Genomic DNA, 7,950 nt, shown 5'->3' with positions numbered 1-7,950 from the left:
GTGTTTGGGAAGGAGAGGAGAAGAAATTGGACAAGAGTGTCTTTACTCACCCGGCCACAGCTGTCGTCCTTTCTAGGTTGGGTGTCGCTACTTTTCTGGCTGACAGTGGCCACTGACACCCTCTCTGTGGCAGGCATTCAAAAGCTGGTGAGTCCTCTGGAGGACCTGTGGGGTCCAAGTCCAGCTACCGTCCACAATGTCCACTTAGTGCAACCAGAAATTCTTCCATTCTTGCCAGGACAACAGTAAGAGTACAGGTAGGTCTTCTTCTGCCCCTATTCCCATCTTGAAACAATACCGGTCCTCCTCTACCTTAGATAAGTCTAAGGGCAAATTAGAAAATGATATCCAACTAGGGAACAGCAGGCCAGTCTCCCCTTCCCTCAGGTCCCCCTCTCTAGGCTGAATCTCTGGAACCTCCCCAGTGTTTGGCCTAGGGGAAGGTCACCTCTCCCCACAAACACTGCCCTCCCCACAGTGCAGATGATTCTGCCCTGTCTCCCCTCTTTTTCTCCTTCCCAGTCATCTTGTGATGATTAGGAAGGAGGGATGGGGACAGTGGGTAGGGACATTCTGACACCTTTTAGTGAGCCTGGGAGCAGAATCAGGTGCCATGGTGGGCAGCTCTCTTGAGAAGGTGGTGTGCCGATAGCCTCCTTGTCCTCATCTCTGGGCTTTAGCTGGAATTCCCAGCCAACAGGAAAAGTCCCACTGCACATCCTGTTGCCTCTGAACGATGGAAAGGAGGCCGGCTTGCAGGGATCTGGAGGAAGAGCATCCCAACACGGAGGAACCACTAATGGAAAAGCCTCGAGATGCAAACTCAATTGGTATGTCTAAACAGCAGAAAGAAGCCGGTAGGAGCTGGAGTGAGAGTAAAACGGAGAGAAGACAGTGAGACAAGGGAGGCCAAGTAGGCAGCTGCAGGTCACCTGGCTCTTCTAGACTTGTAAGGGGTTTGGATTTTATGTCTGGTTGCTCTGAGAAGCTACTGGAGGATTTTAAGCAGGAGAGGGACATGAACTAGTTTTATTTTTTTAAAGCAGCAAATTATATAATTGGACTTATTATGACATTTTCCACTGTCAGAAAACACAAAACCAGCATTGACTCTATATCCACAAAAAGAGTCTCAAATAGTCACCTCCTGTGGCTAGCATTCATTTTATTATTGAGATAGATACAACTCTCTAGATTTTTGATCTCAAAAGATCTATCAAGTTTAAAAGTGTATGAACTGATTTTTGTTTTGGAAAGACCACTGTGACTTTGGTGTGCTGAATGGCCTGTGGGGGAACGCTGGAGGCAAATGGACCAGTTAATAAACTGTGGCAGCGATTTAGCTGAGAGGTGATGATGTCCCGGGCTATGGCTAAAGCAGTGGAAATGGTGAGAAGTGGGCAGATTTGGGATGAATTTAGGAGGAGCCAGGTTGAAATGTCCCAGGTATGAGGGAATGATTCCTGGGATTAGGGCCTGGCCAGTCGCCTGGATGGTGGTTACTATTCCTGGTATGGGAATGACTCTGTAAGGGCAAGATTTGTTTTTGATTATTTGTTTTCTTCATTATTGTATCCCCAGGGTCTAGAAGAGTATCTGCCACTTAGTAGGTGCTCAAGAAATATGTTGAATAAATGAAAAAGCAATACTTTGATCAGGTTATAGTTGAGAAGCCTATTTGTCATACTCATGCTCTCGCCACCTGTGATTAAATGATATCTTGAACCATTCCATATATGTTTGCAAAATTTTACTTAAAAAAGAGGAAGGGGAAGCAATTCCAGTTAGTTGTAATCAGCTGAGTACCCGTATCCCATCCTTCTGGACAAGACAGCAAAGACTCGCTTCTCTGGCAGAGGAACACATTCCTTCTGTCCTCCTATTTGTCCTACTTCTTGGGGGACTTGGGAGAATTCCACCGAGCAGTGGCAAACAAGACCCCGTAGTGGAGGGATTTCTGCTGTTCTCCCCAGGTATAAAGGAGGGTCCGTTTTCTGGGGACTCAGCTTACAGGCCTGAGCTGGCTTGAAGCTCCGAGTGCAGAGGAAGGTCCATACCGGCCCTGGGCTGTGTTCCAGTCAATGTCGCTTCAAGATGAGATACTCCCTGCTTACTCCAGCTCCCCCAGGGTGTCTCCCTCCCAGCCACAGAATTCTGCTTTTGCGGTTCTTTAAGGAAAAACATCATCAAACTCTGCGCAATCTTGGAATCTTGTGGCAAGGAGAAGGAGCCTCTCTTTTATCTGCCTGCTGTTGCTGCTGTTAAACAGCCCAGCTTCGTTGGAAGCATCCTTTTTGGTAGTGCATAGCCAACCCATAACATTCTGACACCTTGTGACCTAGACCTCTTGTAACAGCTGGCGAAGATTTGCCCAGCTGCTTACCAGCACATAAGTGGGCTGGAATGCCAGCTTCTCCCCCCAGAAAAGAAGCGTCCCTGTGGCTCCTCATCGCCTTGCCTGAGCCAGTTCCACATTTTAGGGTCTGTTACCTTATTACTTGCAAGAGCCCATTTGCGGGTACCAATTTCTCTACTATTCAGGCTTCTTTGATTATAAGACAGAAATTCAAGTAAACCTAACTCAACTGAAAAAGGAGAGTTATTGGCTCTTGTAAAAAGGATGGGCTTGGCATTGGGATCACAATATCCAGATAAGTGAATAATATTGTCACCTTCCTACTCCCATCCCTATCCCTCCATCACTCATCTTGACTTTTCTCTGTGCACAGGCCTCGTTTTCTCTTACTTGGGATCACTCCATCCTGGCAAGGACAGGCACATGGCCACCAGAAGCTCCTGGCTTATATTATTAGCTCAGCTATGCGGAGGCACTGAGAAGGCTTCCCTCTCCTCCCCCCTGATTTGCTGGATAGAGGTCCCAGCTGACTGGCCCAGCTTTGATCAGTCTCCAGGCTGGCAGTGGGGTTCCATGATGGGTCAGGCTTAGGTTGCCTCGTCATCTTTGTGGCCAGGGGTCAGGAATCTGTGATTGGCAGCACCACTGGAATCAACCCCAGGGCTGTTGAAGGGGAGGGGCAGATCTCTAAGGGAAGACGGTGAGAGTGCTGTTCCTGTTAAGAAAGGAGGAAGGAGGGACTGGTCAGGCAAACATGACTGATCCCTCTACAGGAAGTCAGCTTTAATGCCAGGAATCAAAGAAAGAGTGTGCATTCAAGGCTGGCTTTGTTTTCTTTTCTAACTCAAACAAGAAATGAACTTTGTGGGCAGGAATTGTAATGAGGAAGTGAGCACAACGTCTTCCTCAGTGGAGAAATGAACTGTGGGGGAGGTGGTACAAGTCAGCTCTACCTCCGCTGCTGGGCCCGCAGGGGGCTCTGGGACATGAGCACCAATTCAGGGGATGACTCACTGCGGTGCATCTCGCCTTCCTCAATTCTCCTCTGTCCAATTCTCCAAAGCCAAATAAATAGGAAGTGTGGCAGACTGGATTCTTTTTAGCAGCGGTACACTTGGGTTTGTTTTCATGGGCATGAGTCCACTAGAAAGCAATTATTTTTTTCTTGCCTCTTTGCTGCATCAGAGAAATGGAGCAATTTTAAAGGGAGATTTCAAAGAAACAATTTTGTAGCTTACAAAATGGAATCACATAGTGACTGCCAAGTCGGCTGTGCTAATATGTCATGACTGGTTCTTTTTTTTAAATAAAAATTGTATATATTTAAGGTGTACAACATGTTTATATATATATATGCATAATGAAGTGATTACTACAGTCAACCTAATTAACATATCCACCTCTCTACATAGTTACTATTTATGTGTGTGTGTGTGTGTGTGTGTATGTGTGAGGTAAGAGCACCTGAAATCTACTCTCCTAGCAAATTTCCAGTATGCAATACAGTGTTATTAACTATAGTCACCATGCTGTACAGTAGACCTCTAGAACTTGTTCCTGCTATATAACTGCAACTTTGTACCCCTTGACCAACATCTCTCCATTTCTCCCACCTCCCCGCCCCTGGTAATCACCATTCTACTCTCCTCTGCTTCTATGAATTCGACTTTTTTAGATTCCACATATGAGTGAGATCATGCAGTATTTTTTTTCCTGTCTGGCTTATTCCACTTAGCATAATGTCTTCCAGGTTCATCCATATTGTTGCAAATGGCAGGATCTCCTTTTTTAAGACTGAATAATATTCCATTGTATGTGTATATATATTTATATGTATATATGTATATACACACACACAATAATTTCTTTATCCATTCATCCATTGACAGGCACTTAGACTGTTTCCATATCTTGGCTATTGTGAATAGTGCTGCAATGAACATGGGAGTGCAGATATATCTTCGAGGTACTGATTTCATTTCCTTCAGATATATACCCAAAAGAGGGATTACTGGATCATATGATACTTCTATTTTTAATTTTTTGAGGAACCTCCATACTATTTCCATAGTGACTGTACCAATTTACAGTCCCACCAACAGTATACAAGGGTTCCCTTTTCTTTACATCTCCAATACTAGTTATCTTTTGTCTTTTTGATAATAGCCATTCTAACAGTTGCGAGGTGATATCTCATTGTGGTTTTGATTTGCATTTCCCTGATGATTAGTGATGTTGAGCATCTTTTCATGTATCTGTTGGCCATTCGTATGTCTTTTTTGGAAAAATGTCTAGTCAGGTCCTTTGCCCATTTAAAAAAATTCTTTTTTTTTTTTTTGCTATTGACTTGTATGAGTTTCTTATACATTGTGGATATTAACCCCTTATCAGATATATGATTTGCAAATATTTTCTCCTATTTCATAGGTTCATTTTATTCATTTTCATTTTGTTGATTGTTTCCTTTACTGTGCAGAACCTTTTTGAGTATGATGTAGTCCCACTTGTTTATTTTTGCTCTTGTTGCCTGAGCTTCTGGTTTTCTATCTAAAAAATCATTGCCAAGACCAATGTGTCAAGACTTGTTGTGATCATATAGTTTCTATTAAAATCTTAGCATGCCAGAATCAGAAAGGATCCTAGAGATCACAGCCAACACTCTCACACTATAGAGAAGGAAATTGAGGGCCAGAGAGCGGAAAGGAGTGATTTAAAGGACCCAATGAGGCAGAGAGACGTCTAACACTGAGTTCTTCTGAATTGTTGCACAAAGATTTTTCCATTAAGTCATTCAAGGATGTTTAATAATGTAAATAGTGGAGTGTGCTACAAATTTGCTTCTAAATGTCCTTGAAAGCAGTTGATGGGAAATTTCAGTGCTGCTACAAGTGAAATTGCTAAATGAATTCGATTCTTGCATGCCAAAAATATCTCTGCAAAGATGTGACTTCGTCCTGGTTTAAACACAGGACATTTGAATTCAGCCATCAAGGACGTGTCTTCGCCTCCCAGTGGCCTTTTCTGTCTCTGAGTTCCTGTGGTCTGAGGTGGTCTTCCAGAATGGACTGCTGGACTGTGTTTTTGTCATCTCTGGTACCCTCTGGGTTTCCCCATCTTGCCTGTGGGGCTGTGCTGCTCAAGATTGGCCCCTGTCAGTCTACCCTCCACTTTCACAGTGAGGGTGTATGTTGGTTGCTCCTCCAGACCCATCTGGCTCTGTGCCCTGCATCCTCATCTCTCTGGACTACAGCAGTGGGTTCCTTTGCCCTTTGGCTCCCAGTTAGGTTAGGCCACCAGCTGGAGATGAGAGTGAGGGAGGAGAGTGAAGTCGGGGTATTTATTTGCTGGGTTCCCTGACTATGGGCTCTCCAAGGTCTGACTGCATCCCTCCATTGAAAAGCTCAGCCCCTGTCAAGCAGCTCCCTTCACAAGACTCTCTCTCCAGGTACCAGTAGCTCCTTCTCTCCTCGTGTAGTCAGGCCTGGTCTGGGGAGGCACCTGCCACTACTAGTGCCTCCACGAGCCCTTTGGGGTTCTGCCTTCTCCCTTGTGGTTTCTCCATACCCTGCCATCCCTTTGAAAATAGTCCTTTTATTAAAGTCTCATTGAATTACCCCATTTGAGCATGCCACCTGTTCAGCTGGAAATCTGGCTGATAAACTACCTGACTTCCAACCCGAGGTCTCTGTCTCCCCCAGGCTCTGAGACATAGTCTATCCCAAGAGAATCTTCGGAGCCTCAGTTCAGGAGACAGTTTCTCTGCAGGGTCCTTGACCCTGGACTCCTAAGTGTTAGTGACGAATTCTTACCTTATTCCTGAGAACAAGCCTCAGAAACCTTGAGGTGGAACTCCTTGCCTGAAGATGGCAAAGAGCCAGAAATCAGGACCTTGAGCAAGGAGCCTGCGGAGCTGTGCTGGCTGTCTGGACCAGAGTTAGGTGTCTCATACAGCAGAGGGGCAAGAACAGGGTCTGGCAATCCTAAATAAGAGCCTACTCTGGCAGCATCAGAAGCCCTAGAGTGTTCCTGTGCTTTCTTAGGTGGACAAGAGCTGGGGGAAGGGATTCATGTCCATGTTTAGACCAGAGGAGCAGCGCCTGCCAGGGCCCAGGGTGATAATGGCAGTGGGGGTCTGCTGACTGGAGGGAGAGAGCCCTTAGGGAAGGGGAACCCTCCCAATAGCCCGCTAGTCCAAAGGCCTCGTCCCCTTAGTCTGGCCATCCCACGAGTCTCTTAAGCTCCAAGTCCCTGTTCTAAGAATCACAAGCTATTCAGTAGTAGCCGGTGTCTTCTTTATTTCTATCCCTCATTGTGCTAGACATGAAATATGTTAGATTGAGAATAACTTACAGTCACTTACAACCTGCTTCCTTCAGATTGCCACTTGAGCACAAAACTGTGGGACAGCAGTTTCACAGAAGAAATAGACAGTTGCAAAGATGCCCAAAGTGATAATATTATCTCATATTTTTTGCAGTGTTTCACAGTTTGTCAGACATTTTCCCTTGCATTACATATCAATTGATTCTCACAATAAACCTATTATGTATGTGTGTACGTATATTACCGATTATCTATCATCTATCTGTTTATCTATCATCTATAAGATGTATCTGAAGAGCCTGAGACTTTGAGAAATAAAATGACTTACCCAAGGTCATATAACTAGCCAGAATGAATTGCTTCTTTATATTTCTTATGATCTCATTGTGTAATATATTAGTTGTGATTCTGTCTGTCTTCCACTTGAGTCTATGAGCTCATTAAGCATAGAGTCCATGACTTATATTTTTTGCCATACATACCAATAGGTATATGTGTGTGTATATGGGTGGCTACATTGCTTCTTTAATGTTTAGTAAATAATAAAACAACCAGCCATGTATCCACCACTTAGATTAGGAAATAAAATGTTACCATAACTGTTGAAGGCCCCTCTGCTTCCCTGCCCTGTATCTTTCTCTCAATCCCTAACCACTATTCTGAATTTTGTCTTTATCATATGAATGTGTCCTTAAAAATATATTACTTGCTCATGTATATCATTAACTTTACATAAATGGGTACTTGGCCTATTTATCCTCATTCCCCTCCCCGACACCCTCTACTTAGACAGACACTGCCCTGTGCACAAGAGGTGCCTGGGCCAGCCTGGCTGTAGCATGACAAAAAAGCAACTGTCTGCTCACTAAGATCTCTAAAGGGTTGAAAAAGTCTGATCAGAGGTAGGAATTGGGTTCTAGGTAGCAAAAATCACAGAACAAAACATCTCAGTGCACCCAGCTGTCCTGCATGCCTATACTGCCACTCCAGTGGAGTCCTTGGTAGACACAAATCTAATCTATTCAGGGGGAAAGCCCTGCTAGACTGCCTTACTACCTGAAGCTGGAGTCCCACTTCGGAGCTCAAAAATGTCTTCTCTCAAGGCCTTCTTTCTAAGTTACAAGTGGCAAGTACCACCCCTATACGCTTAACGACCTTGTACTCTCCATTAACCCAACTTCCACTTCCTTACACACTTCCCTCTTAAATTCCTGGAGAATTTATGACACATTTTAACAACCATTTAAACAGTGCAAGCAGTTTGTGCAAAC

Source organism: Ceratotherium simum, chromosome 29 (genome assembly GCF_057802395.1).
Source record: "Ceratotherium simum simum isolate JZ-2026a chromosome 29, ASM5780239v1, whole genome shotgun sequence".
Classification (NCBI taxonomy): domain Eukaryota; kingdom Metazoa; phylum Chordata; class Mammalia; order Perissodactyla; family Rhinocerotidae; genus Ceratotherium; species Ceratotherium simum.
The sequence above is the reverse complement of the archived record's forward strand: the minus strand, read 5'-3'. Positions refer to the sequence as shown.